The sequence below is a fragment of the Pan troglodytes genome, chromosome Y (assembly GCF_028858775.2).
Source record: "Pan troglodytes isolate AG18354 chromosome Y, NHGRI_mPanTro3-v2.0_pri, whole genome shotgun sequence".
Lineage (NCBI taxonomy): Eukaryota > Metazoa > Chordata > Mammalia > Primates > Hominidae > Pan > Pan troglodytes.
The window spans coordinates 23,536,431-23,550,327 of NC_072422.2; the positions used below are offsets into that span (position 1 = coordinate 23,536,431).

Consider the following 13,897-nt stretch of genomic DNA (forward strand, 5'->3'; position numbering starts at 1 on the left):
GCCGGTGGAACCCTCCATCTCCCCCCCTCACCCCGTCGAGGGGGAACCCGAGGAGGGTTCTCTGCAAGCGAGTCGCTATGGCAGCGCTACCATAACGCAGAGAGAGGCGGCAGGCCGGGGGATCCCGTACCCCAAATGCACACCTCTCGGATCGCTACAGAAGGCTTTCTCACTTAGGGTGGGTCACACTCCCTACCCCCAGTCGCCCCTCGTCAGGCCCGCAGAGGTGCTCAGGGACGCCTGGGGAAGGGAGGGAGCCTGCATACCAGGAAAATTCTGCGTGTGGGAACCTTCAGCCTTCGAGGTCTGGGCGGGGGGTCCTGGCCACTGCGCGTGCGCGCAATCCCGCAAGGGCCCCCCAGCCCCCAGTCCACCCGCCTCCTTTCTCCCAGGCAAAGCACCTCCAAGTAAACCCACACACAACCTGTCGGAGGCAGAACGGTGGCCCCTCGGCGGCCGGCCGGCGCACGCGTCGCCTGCCCAAGCCCACCGCGATCGCTCACACAGCCGGCGCGCACCCACCAGAGGGGAGCACTGGACCTGAGTTCGCCAGACCAGGCGGAGCCCTTCCCTGCATGGGAGGGGGCACGTCTCCCTCTACCGCCTCAACCCCCACACCAACGAGCTCCCTTAGGACCCACTTGCAGACACCGCGGCGGTGACTGGAGGACGGGGCGCTGGGGGTGGGAACCACACACCACCGCTGGGCCTCAGGCACCTGAGGGATAAGCTGGAGGGGGGAAGGGGGAGCCGGGCGCGGTAGGCTCACGCCTGTCATCCCCGCCCTTTGGGAGCAAGGGAAGGCGGATCCCTCGATCCGAAGCCCTGGCAACATGGTGAAACCTTGTATTTTGTCTCTAAAAAAATACAAAAACTACCTGGTTTCCTAACCTGGACACAAGTTAATAAATAGATAAATAGGCCGGTCGCGGTGGCTCACGCCTGTAATGCCAGCACTTTGGGAGGCCGAGGCAGGCGGATCACGGAGGCCAAGAGATAGAGACCATCCTGGCTACCACAAGAACCCCGTCTCTACTCAAAATACAAAAAATTAGCCAGGTGTGGTGGCGGGCGCCTGTAGTCCCAGCTACTTGGGAGGCTGAGACAGGAGAATGGCATGAACCCAGGAGGCAGAGCTTGCAGTGAGCCGACATCACGCCACTGCACTCCAGTCTGGGCAAGAGAGCGAGACTCCATCTCAAAAAATAATAAGAAAAATGAATAGATTAAAATTGAAAATTAAAAAAAAAAAAAACGTAGCCGGGCGGGTGCAATTGTTCACTCCTGTCATCCCAGCCCTTTGGGAGGCCAAGGTGGGCAGATCACCTGAGGTTGCCAGTTTGAGACCCGCATGACCCACATAGAGAAATGCCGTCTCTACTAACAATACAAAATCAGCCGGGTGTGGTAGCACATGCCTGTAATCCCAGCTACTCAGGAGGCTGAAGCAGGAGAATTGGTTGAACACGGCAGGAGGAGGTTGCGGTGAGCCATGACGGTGCTGTTACACCCCAGCGTGGGCAACAAGAGTGAAACTCTGTCCAAAAATAAAATAAAATAAGTGTTGTATTCTGTAATTTTTACTTCCTACCCTGAGAACATAATACAGCTGTTGTCTTTCCGCCTGCCTGCCGGCCGGCCTGTGACAGGGCCTCACTCTGTCTTTTGCCGAGACTGGAGTGCAGTGACACCATTATGGCTCACTCACTGCAGCCTCAACGTCCTCAGGGTTAGGCAATTCCTCAAGGGATCCTACAGCCTCAGCCTCCCAAAATGTTGGGAGTACAGACGTGAGCCACCAGCACCCTGCCTGAGTTAATACATCTGGTCTCATTACATCTTAACCACACACTCATGAAGAACTCAAGTCAAGAGACAGTCTGTAAGAGACTCTCAGCATTCTCTTCTGAAAGCAGTGAGGTGGATGGCGGCCCTTGTCCTGAGCTCCTGGGGTTTTAGGTGACCATGCATAGAGGAGAGATTTCCAGTGTTTCCAGAAAGGCACGAGCCACAGTCACTGGGGCATCCAAGCACGAGATGGGGTTTCTGACAGCGATGTAAGGGCCAGGAAGGGCCAGAATCTGCCAAGGCCCATGTCCCAGGCTGGGGTCGATGGAACCCAAGGTAGAGGGAGTCGGCAGTCCGCACAGAGAGAGCTCCAGCCCTAGGCCCCACTATGCAGACCGAATCAGAAGGAAGAGAGTCCTTCATCCTACATGCCACATCCCTCCACTGAACTTGGGAGTGCATCCATTTTCCAAATATGAGGTGACTCTCGCTTTGCAATGGATCACAAGGGGCCGGGCTTCCCAGAGTCGGCAGGGTAAAGAAGTCATTCTGGCTTGGCCTCCCCCATCCCCTGGTAACTGGTGAGTTTATTTATTTATTTATTATTATTATTATTATTATTATTATACTTTAAATTTTAGGGGACATGCGCACAATGTGCAGGTTAGTTACATATGTATACATGTGCCATGCTGGTGTGCTACACCCATTAACTTGTCATCTAGCACTACATATTATCTCCTAATGCTATCCCTGCCCCCTCCCCCACCCCACAACAGTTCCCAGAGTGTGATGTTCCCCTTCCTGTGTCCATGTGTTCTCATTGTTCAATACCCACCTATGAGTGAGAACATGTGGTGTTTGGTTTTTTGTCCTTGTGATAGTTTACTGAGAATGATGATTTCCAATTTCATCCATGTCCCTACAAAGGACATGAACTCATCATTTTTTATGGCTGCATAGTATTCCATGGTGTATACGTGTCACATTTTCTTAATCCAGTCTATCATTGTTGGACATTTGAATTGGTTCCAAGTCTTTGCTATTGTGAATAGTGCCACAATAAATATACATGTGCATGTGTCTTTATAGCAGCATGATTTATAGTCCTTTGGGTATATACCCAGTAATACGATCGCTGGGTCAAATGGTATTTCTAGTTCTAGATCCCTTTTCCATCCCCATCAAGCTACTAATGACTTTCTTCACAGAATTGGAAAAAGCTACTTTAAAGTTCATATGGGACCAAAAAAGAGCCTGAATCTCCAAGTCAATCCTAAGCCAAAAGAACAAAGCTGGAGGCATCACACTACCTGACTTCAGACTATACTACAAGGCTACAGTAACCAAAACAGCATGGTACTGGTACCAAAACAGAGATATAGATCAATGGAACAGAACAGAGCCCCCAGAAATAATGCCACCAATCTACAACTATCTGATCTTTGACAAACCTGAGAAAAACAAGCAATGGGGAAAGGATTCCCTATTTAATAAATGGTGCTGGGAAAACTGGCTAGCCATATGTAGAAAGCTGAAACTGGATCCCTTCCTTACACCTTATACAAAAATCAATGCAAGATGGATTAAAGACTTAAATGTTAGACCTGAAACCATAAAAACCCTAGAAGAAAACCTAGGTATTACCATTCAGGACATAGGCCTGGGCAAGGACTTCATGTCTAAAACACCAAAAGCAATGGCAACAAAAGCCAAAATTGACAAATGTGATCTAATTAAATTAAAGAGCTTCTGTACAGCAAAAGAAACTACCATCAGAGTGAACAGGCAACCCACAAAACTGGTGAGTTTAAATGAGCCCAGGCTGGCCGGGCCGGAGCCGCTATTGGGGGGAGGGTGGTGGGAGGGGTGGAAGGGGTACCTGAGGCACTGCAGAAATTGGGTCTGAGCCTCGAGGATGACGGTGCTGCAGGAACCCCTCCAGCCTGCTACATGGCAAGCACTAAACCACTATGCTTACCGAGATGGGGTTTTCCCGGCAGAATGCCTTTATGCAGAAGTACACTCAGAAGAAGCCTTGTTTTTACTGGCTACCTGTTCTTACTACCCAGGAAAGGCCTATAACACATATAGTCTCTTCAAAGTACACAGTTTTCCTACACTGCAATGCAAATACCTGCTTGCAAAATGTTGTGTTGATCTCAGCAAGCTTGCAGAAGGGGAACAAATCTTATCTGGTGGAGTGTTCCATAAGCAGAAAAGCCATGATGATATTGTTACCAAGTTTGGTGATTCAGCTTGCTTTCCCCTTCCATTGTTGGGACATGTATATTGCAAGACAGATCAGCTTGTCAAAGGATCAGAATACTACCAAAAGTGCCTTAGTTTAAATCCTTTCCTCTGGTATCCCTTGAATCATTATGTGAAATAGATGAAAAGCCAGATCCTGACCAAACATTTAAATTCACATCTTTACAGAACTTTAGCAACTGTCTGCCCAACTCTTGCACAACACAAGTACCTAATCATAGTTTATGTCACAAACAGTCTGAGACCTTTCTTACGGAAACACCCCAGGACACAACTGAATTAAACAGATTGAATTTAGAATCTCCCAATTCAAAGTATTCCTTGAATACAGATTCCCCAGTGTCTTCTATTGATTCAGCTGTAATTTCACGTGATACTGTCCAACTGGGAACAGGAACTTCCATATTATCAAACAGGTTCAAAATAAACCAAAAACTGGTCGAAGTTTATTAAGAGGACCAGCAGCTCTTAGTCCATTAACCCCAAGTTTTGGGATTTTGCCATTAGAAACCCCAAGTCCTTGAGATGGATCCTATTTCCAAAACTACACTGATACACCTTTTGTAATTGATGTGCCATCCACCGGAGCCCCTTCAAAAAAGTCTGTTGCCAGAATTGGCCAAACTGGAGCAAAATCTGTCTTCTCACGGAGTGGAAATAGCCGAGAGGTAACTCCAATTCTTTCACAAACGGGAAGTCCTGGTCCATAAACAAGTACAACACCTCAGGTATTGAGCCCCACTATGACATCTCCCCCAAATGCACTGCATCAAAAAAGTTCACAAGTCTTTACTAGTGACAGTTCCACAACCAAGAAGAATAGGAAGAAATTAAAAATGAAGTTTCCACCTAAAATCCCAAACAGAAAAACAAAAAGTAAAACAAATAAAGGAGGAATAACTCAGCCTCATATAAATGACAGCCTGGAAATTACAAAATTGGACTCTTCCATCAATTCAGAAGGGAAAATATCCACAATCACACCTGAGATTCAGGTATTAATCTACAAAAAGCAGCAGCAGAAGGCTTGATGAGGCTTCTTCCTGAAAAGGGGAAAGGTTATTTAGCTTTGTGTTCATACCACTGCAAAGAAGCTATAAATATTTTGAGCCATCTACCTTCTCACCACTACAATTCTGGTTGGGTACTGTGCCAAATTGGAAGGGTCTATTTTGAACTTTCAGAGTACATGCAAGCTGAAAGAATATTCTCAGAGGTTAGAAGGATTGAGGATTATAGAGTCAAAGCCATGGAAATCTACTCTACAACACTTTGGCATCTTCAAAAACATGTTGCTCTTTCAGTTCTGTCAAAAGACTTAACAGACATGGATAAAAATTCACCAGAGGCCTGGTGTGCTGCAGGGAACTGTTTTAGTCTGCAACAGGAACACGATATTGCAATTAAATTCCTCCAGAGAGCTATCCAAGTGGATCCAAATTATGCTTATGCCTATACTCTATTAGGGCATGAGTTTGTCTTAACTGAAGAATGGACAAAGCATTAGCTTGTTTTTGAAATACTATCAGAGTCAATCCTAGACATTATAATGTATGGTAAGTGGTAATGAAGTGTAAAGACAAAGTCTTGTTGATGGTGCTGGTAGTCAATAATTTTTCTTGTTAGATAGTTCTTTATTTTCCTGAATTTGGTTAATAATACTTAGGGGTGATACATACTGTTCAATAACTTCAAACTAACATGTTTTCTTATGAAATGAATGTCTTTAACAAACTCTTAATTTAACTAATGATAATAGAATACCAGATCCTTACACTCAGCAGTTTCAGTCTTCTACCAAACTTTTGCAGATACCATAGTTGGGTTTTGTTTGTTTGCTTGTTTAGTTTTGTTAATTGATTTGCTACTTTTTCTTCGAACACATAAATGGTGATTGGGACAAAAAGTGCTTGGGAAATTGGAAAGGAATAGCATAATTCACTTACTGGGTAATAGAAAAAAACACTGAAAAAAATCACTAGTTGCTGCTTTTTGACAGTGTTCCAGTTTATTGAGTTACTATTAAGAACTTAGTGTACCCTTTTATTTAGCAGTATCTCTATTTTACTTTTTTGTACTTGGGTATAAGTAGACACATCGGAAATTACTACCAGGTCATATTGTTATCAACTGAATAACATGAAAAATTTTGGTCCTACTTCTGCCTCAACACCATACTTACTGTTGACATTTATTGTATTTTTCTGGACTGACTTAAAAGTTTAAATATCAAGAGAATGTCAGGCACGGTGGCTCATGCCTGTCATCCCAGCACTTTGGGAGGCCGAGGCAGGTGGCTCACAAGGTCAAGAGATTGAGACCATCCTGGCCAACATGGTGAAACCCCGTCTCTATTAAAAGTATAAAAATTAGCTGGGCATGGTGGCAGATGCCTGTAGTCTTAGCTACTCGGGAGGCTGAGGCAGGAGAATCGCTTGAACCCAGGAAGTGGATGTTGCAGTGAGCCAAGATTACGCCATTGCACTCCAGCTTGTGCCACAGAGTGAGACGCTGTCTCAAGAAAAAAAAAATACAATAAAATACAATAAAATAAATAAATAAATAAATATCAAGAGAAAGTATAATTCTGAAGTCATAACTCTGTGGTAGTTTTTGTCAGATAGGGTTATCTTTGGGGTTAATTATTATAGCAGTGGTTTATCACTTGATTTCCTTCTAAATCTGAAGCATTATATTACTAAAACATTTTTTGATTTGTGAATATGTTGTTTAATGGATTCTATCTCATTTTACAGCAGTAGTTGCAGTGCCTGAAAGGTTGCCAAAAAAAAAGTGCTAGCTTTTGCTGACCAATGTAACAATCAACTTGCCAATACTGCCTTCTCTTCCAATAGCTATGTTCTCCATAATATTTTAAGAACTCAGTTCTTCATAAGACTTGTGTTGTTTTTGATTTTTTCTCAAGTCTGGTTGATCCTTGTCTTGTTCTTTTTTAAATGTGTATTGTCTGTTCAGCTATTTTGCAAGAGCCACATTCTTAAAAAACTTAACCATATCAAAAATTGTGTTTAAAGGAGGATTATTCAGATCGGCAAGCTTTTACTAGGAGACTTATTTATTAAATGCTGACTTATTTAGGTAACTCTAAATACTGAGCAACTTTATTCTAACTACAAAATAGATAGACTTTCTTTTGTTTTCACTTTCACTGTCATTATCACCGTGTTTAATACCTTTTCTCCATCTATAACACAATTATAACGATACACAAAGCCACTCAAATAAAGCAGATATATTTTGCTTAAAAAAAAAAAGAAGTCATGATGTGACACACAATGAGGTGTGACTCGAATCTATAATCTCCAGTGAAAACCGATGAAACAGGGTCAAACCCCATGTCTACTAAAAATAAAAAAATGAGTCGGGCATGGTGGCGCTGAGGCAGAAGAATCGCTGGAACCCAGGAGGCAGAGGTTGCAGTGAGCTGAGATCACGCCACTGCACTCCAGCCGGGGGGGACAGAACAAGACTCCATCTCAGAAACAAACAAACACACAAAGACAATAAAGGTGTTTAACTCAATGTGTCAGGCTCAGGTCTCTTGACAGGATACATCCAGCACCTGGGGAAACGTCGAGGGGTGTGGTGGAATCTATTCTGTGGCCTCAAGGAAGGGTTTGAGAGATAGCCCCGCAAACGTGATGGCCTAAGGAAGCCCCTCCGTCCAAGAAGCGATATTCATTTGCATCCTGTAGCCACCCACGAGGGAGAATCAGGCTTTCTACAGACCCCCCACCCCCCACCCCACCCCACCGCACCCCTCTGCCTAGTGAAATGAGCTCTCCCTCCGTCAGGCTCTATTCGCGCCAAGTGGTTTTGTAACCTCCAGCGTGTGTGCCTGGGTTGCAGGATGGGGTGAGGCCGGCTGTGGACAAAGGAGGCGATAAAGCGGCAGTGTCCCATGGGTGCCCGGGACGTGGGACGTGAGTGGGGTGGCCAGAGCCTAGGGAACTCATCGCCTGTCAGGACGCCTCCCCTCCTGGTCCCCTCTCTGACCTATGCTCCACATCTTTGCAGTTCAGTGGGGACCTTGTGGGTGGAAGTCGCCATCCCTTTGGACTTTAGCCGAGGATGGCCGGGCTCCCAAGAGTCTCCCCGGAGTCGGGTCCTTGGGCAGGCTCACAAGGATGCTGACAGTGATGATGATGGTGATGTAAGTTGGAGGCCTTGGGCCAATGCAGAGGTATCCGTTTGACCTCAGTGGGAGAAGTCAGCTTTGCGGAGTCCCGTGCTTCCTTCCAGAGACTCATCCAGCACTAGCAAGCATGGTCCCAAGGATCCCAGCTCCCAGCACAGCCACTTTTGTTCACACAGGATCCTGGGCAAGAAAGTTCTCAGCACGTTTAGGCCTCCTAGCCAAAAAGCCAAAGCTACCTCTGGGATTTTTTTCAAAGGGCCAGTGGTTCCACAATGGGCTGTGGGTAGTTGTGGAAATGGAGAGAAGTGTTTGCAGATACACATTTGAGACAGAACGGACAGGGCTTGGTCACAGGTCATGTAGGACACGAGCAGATGCACATTGAGAAAACCCTCCCAGCATCCTAGGTGAACAGAGGTATGCCTTTTTGAGACAGTCGAGGGAGAGGCAACCCCAGATTTTAGGGTTGGATCTTTATTAATATGTAGTATCTATGAGGTTTCCAAGTCAAGAAATCAACTTGCCAGTTCTGTACAGCATTCTGTAGGGAGATCATATCCGGGATGCCTAAAGTTAAGAATTCAGGCCATGGTAATGGATTAGATTAGATGTACTTGAACTTATTTTGCAAAGAAAGAGAGGGTGGGAGATAGCAAGAGCCAGAGAGTGAGCAAGAAAGAGAGAGACAGAGACAGAGAGAGACAGACAGAGAGATACAAAGATACACAAAGAGAAAAAGAGAGAGAGACAGACAGATAAAGACACAGAGAAAGACAGAGATGGACAGAGAGAGAAACAGAAAGAGAGATAGAGACAGAAAGAGAGAGAGACAGACAGAGACAGAGACAGACAGACAGACAGGAAGACCGACAGGCAGAGAAAGAGAGTAAGACAGAAGGCAGACACACACACACAAAGAGAGAGAGACAGAGACAGATGGAGAAACAGAGATAAAGAAAGAGAGAGACAGAGAGAGAGAAAGAGACAGAGAAAGACAGAGACAGACAGAGGGAGAGAGAGAGACAGAAAGAGAGAGACAGAGACAGAGAGAGAAACAGACAAGGAGAGAGAGAGACAGACAGACAGACAGGCAGAGAAAGTAAGACAGAAGACAGACACAGAGAGAGAGACAGGGAGAGAGAGAGAGACAGAGAGACAGAGACAGAGAAACAGACAGGCAAAGAGAGAGAGAAAAAAACAAGAGAGAAAAAAACAGGGAGAGAGAGAGACAGACAGAGAGACAGGGAGAGAGAGCAAGAGAGAGAGACCAACAGACAGACAGGCAGAGAAAGAGAATAAGACAGAAGACAGACACAGTGAGAGAGACAGAGAGAGAGAGAGACAGAGACAGCGAGATAGGAAAGAGAGATACAGACAGACAAAGAGACAGACAGAGAAAGACAGAGATGGACAGAGAGAGACAGAGAGAAACAAAGAGAGAGAGAGACAGGCAGGCAGAGAAAGAGAATAAGATAGAAGACAGACACAGTGAGAGAAACAGGCAGAGAGAGACAGATAAAGACAAAGAGAAAGAAAGAGAGAGACAGACAGAGATGGAGGGAGAGAGACCGAGAGAAACAGACAGAAAGAGAGACAGAGACAGAGATGGAGAGAAACAGACACGGAGAGAGAGAGACAGTGAAAGACAGACAAACAGAGAGAGAGAGACAGACAGGCAGGCAGAGAAAGGGAGTAAGACAGAAGACAGACACAGTGAGAGAGACAGGCAGAGAGAGAGAGAGAGAGAAATAGGCAGAGAGAGAGAGACAGAGAGAGAAGACAGAGAAAGAGAGAGACAGAGACAGAGAGACAGAGAGAGGAGGAGGAAGGGCGTGCTCAGGAAATAATTACACATATTTTATAATGCTTTTGATCCTGTAAACAGTGGCTGGGGTGGTCTTTGAAAACAACAGCAACAACAGCAACAAGAGCAGCAGCAGCAGCAAGAGCAGCCGCAGCATTCACTTACGGATTTCCAGAAATAAGATGCTCTGAAGTATAGTAAATATCAACCGGCTCTCACTACACGTTGAGAGATTCACAAAAGCGCTAGTTAACAACAGGAGAAAACAGCAGCTAACATGTCTTGGGGAAAATATATGTCCTCCTGAAAATTGGGGATTTCTACTTCATCTGAAAAGAAATACATACGAAAAAGGAAAAACACAAACAAAACAAAACAACAAACACGGACCAAGGCACCGTCCCTGGAAATCTTAAGTGAGCAAAGTATTAGTTTTCAGAAAGCGTTTCAATTCTGGGCAAATACTAAGAAGGTCCAGACTAGAGCTGTGACACCATTCCCATTGTGAAACTATGCCGGCGGGAGGGCGAGAAACTAAAACATCATGATAAAAAGTGATTGAGACCCAGCCAGGATGAAGCTTTCCTAGGGAGGGAGGCCTGAAGAAGGAAGCTGGGGAAAACCCCAAAACTGCAGACCTGCCCGCTTGCCCACGCGGGTCAAGGGCTATGCCATCGGCCCAAGCTGTCTCTGGGGAACTGGGACCGTGCCACCCCCATCTTCAAAAACCATGGCCACTGAGTGAGGCCTGACGCCCACCGTTGCAAATGTCAGCCTAGCAAGAATGAGATCTCTGGCAAGGGGTGGGAGAAGGGGAGAGAAGACGGAGGCGCACCTGGGTGGCTCTGGAAGGTTTCCAAGCAGGGTGTTGGGAGGCGGGGTGTAGGGGTTTTGGGGGGAACCCACCTAACTGATTCACTAAATGAAGGTAAAGGGACATAGGTAGTGGGGGGAGCCAGGCGGCGACTTGAAAATTAAACTGACCCCTCCTAAAACCCAAGTAGAAGAGTCAATGCGCATGAAAGAAACCAACACACATAGAAAACTAAAGCGCTAATCAAAGAAAAATAGGGCCCCCGCCAGGGCGGAGGTTCCCTAGGCAACCAGGTAGAGAGGGAGGGGCCTCCAGAAGGGAGAGAGAGAAACCCGTTGCCCCAGCTCGGTGAAGTCCGGGAGACCTCCCTCTGTGTCACCTCGACTTTCAATAACAGTGGCCACTAAGTGATGCCCGAAGACAACCGATGCCTGCAAGTGTCAGTCAGCACGGAAAAGAATGCATTTATTTATTTATTTATTTATTTATTTATTTATTTATTTATTTATTTATTTAGAGATAGAGTCTCACTCACTCTACAGCCCGGGCTGTAGTGCAGTGGCGCGATCTCGGCTCACTGCAGCCTCTGCCTCCCAGGTTCAAGCGATTCTCCTGCCTCAGCCTCCCGAGTAGCTGGCATTACAGGCACCTGCCCCACCGCGCCCGACTCAATTTAATATTTTTAGTAGAGACGGGATTTTGCTGTGTTGGCAAGGCTGGTCTTGAACTCCCAACCTCAGGTGATCCACCCGCCTCGGCCTCCCAAACTGCTGGGATGACAGACGTGAGCCACCGCGCCTGGCCTTAAAGGTGTATTTCTCAGTCGAGGAGCTTATCAGGGAAATACAAGAAGTAGGGACGCCACACATGACAGAGAGAAAAGTTGGAAAATGCCCCTTCCATCCAAGTGAGGATCCGGCCTCGACCTCCCAAAATCATGCACCAAGTGGCGAAGCCTAGCAAGGCCCGTCTGTCTAGATTCCTCTCGGCCTCTCTAAGCAGGTGCTTCTCACTTTCTTGGAAGGGGCAGGGCCCTCCCCAGCACGGGGGCTCTGACAGACTGACAGAGAAAGAGACAGACATAGAAAGACAGAGATGGACAGAGAGAGACAGAGAGAAACAGAAAGAGAGAGAGACAGAGACAGAGAGAGAAACAGACAGTCAGGGAGGGAGAGAGACAGAGAGAGAGAGAGACAAACAGAGAGAAATAAACAGAAACAGAGAGAGAGACAGAGAAAGAGAGAGAAACAGACACACAGAGACAGACAGAGAGAAACAGAAAGAGAGAGAGATGGAGAGAGAGAGAGAAAGGGAGGGAGAGAGAGAGACAAACAGAAAGGCAGAGAAAGATTAAGACAGAAGACAGACACAGTGAGAGAGACAGGCAGAGAAAGAGAGAGACAGAGACAGAGAGAAAGAGAGACAGAGAAAGACAGAGATGGACAGAGAGAAACAGAAAGAGAGAGAGATAGAGAAAGAGAGAGAAACAGACAGGGAGGGAGAGAGACAGAGAGAGAGAGACAGGCAGGCAGAGAGACAGAGACAGAGAGAAACAGACAGAAAGAGAGAGACGGAGAGAGTGAGAGATAGAGAGAGAAACAGAAAGAGAGGGGGAGAGAGAGACAGACAGACAGAGAAGGAGAGTAAGACAGAAGACAGACACAGTGAGAGAGACAGGCAGAGGGAGAGAGAGACAGAGAGAAAGAAAGAGAGAGACAAACAGAGAAAGAGACAGACAAAGATGGACAGAGAGAAACAGCAAGAGAGAGAGACAGGGAGAGAGAGAGAGAGAGAGACAGACAGACAGGGAGAGAAAGAGAGTAAGACAGAAGATAGGCACAGAGAGAGAGAGAAAGAGAGAGAGAAAGAAAGAGAGAGACAGTCCGGGTGTGGTGGCTCACTCCTGTCATCCCAGCACTTTGGGAGGCCAAGGCGGGCGGATCACGAGCTCAGAAGATTGGAGATCGAGACTATCCTGGCTAACACGGTGAAATCCCGTCTCTACTAAAAATACAAAAAATTAGCCGGGCTTGGTGGCGGGAGCCTATAGTCCCAGCTACTCCGGAGGCTGAGGCAGGAGAATAGCGTGAACCTGGGAGGTGGAGCTTGCAGTGAGCCAAGATGGCGCCACTGTACTCCTGCCTGGGTGACACAGTGAGACTCCCTCTGGAAAAAAAAAAAAAAAGAAAGAGAGAGACAGACAGACAGAGGAAGAGAGGAAGAGATAGAGAGAAACAGACAGAGAGAGAGACAGAGAGAGAGAGGGGGGGAAACGGAAAGGCAGGGAGGGAGAAAGAGAGAAAGAGAGAGACAGGCAGAGGAAGAGAGTAAGGCAGAAGACAGACAGTGAGAGAGACAGGCAGAGAGAGACAGACAGAGACAGAGAGAAAGAGGGAGACAGAGAGAGATGGAGAGAGAGACAGAGAGAAACAGAAAGAGTGAGAGACAGAGAGAGAGTGAGAGAGAGAGACAGAAAGGGAGGGAGAGGGACAGACAAAGAGAGAGACAGAAGGGTAGAGAAAGAGAGTAAGACAGAAGATAGGCACAGAGAGACAGAGAGAGAGAGTGATAGAGACAGACAGAGAGACTCAGAAAAAGAAATAGATAGACAGACAGAGAGACAGAGAAAAAAGAGACAGACAGAGAGAGACAGAGAGAAACAGAGACAGACAGAGAGAGACAGAGAGAAGCAGACAGAAAGAGAGAGACAGAGAGAGAGAGAAACAGACAGGGAGGGGGAGAGAGAGAGAAACAGACAGGGAGGGGGAGAGAGAGAGACAGACAGGCAGAGAAAGAGAGTTAGAAGACAGACACCGTGAGACAGGCAGAGAGAGACAGAGATAGAGAGAAAGAAAGAGACAGACAGATAGACAGAGAAAGAGACAGATAGAGAAAGACAGAGATGGACAGAGAGACAGAGAGAAATACACAGAAAGAGAGGTCCTGGCCCAGTAGCAATACAGTGTCTTTTCTTTCATTTTCTCTTTCTTTTCTGGTTTTCTTTTCTTTTCTTTTCTTTTCTTTTCTTTTCTTTCCTTTCCTTTCCTTTCCTTTCCTTTTC

The 13,897-nt window shown here is 46.5% G+C and overlaps 1 pseudogene; it reads left to right on the top strand.

Annotated features, from left to right (window-relative positions):
* Nucleotides 1-3,706: 3,706 nt before the first annotated feature.
* Nucleotides 3,707-10,213, top strand: LOC129138905 (cell division cycle protein 27 homolog; annotated as a pseudogene).
* The last annotated feature ends 3,684 nt before the right edge of the window (nt 10,214-13,897 follow it).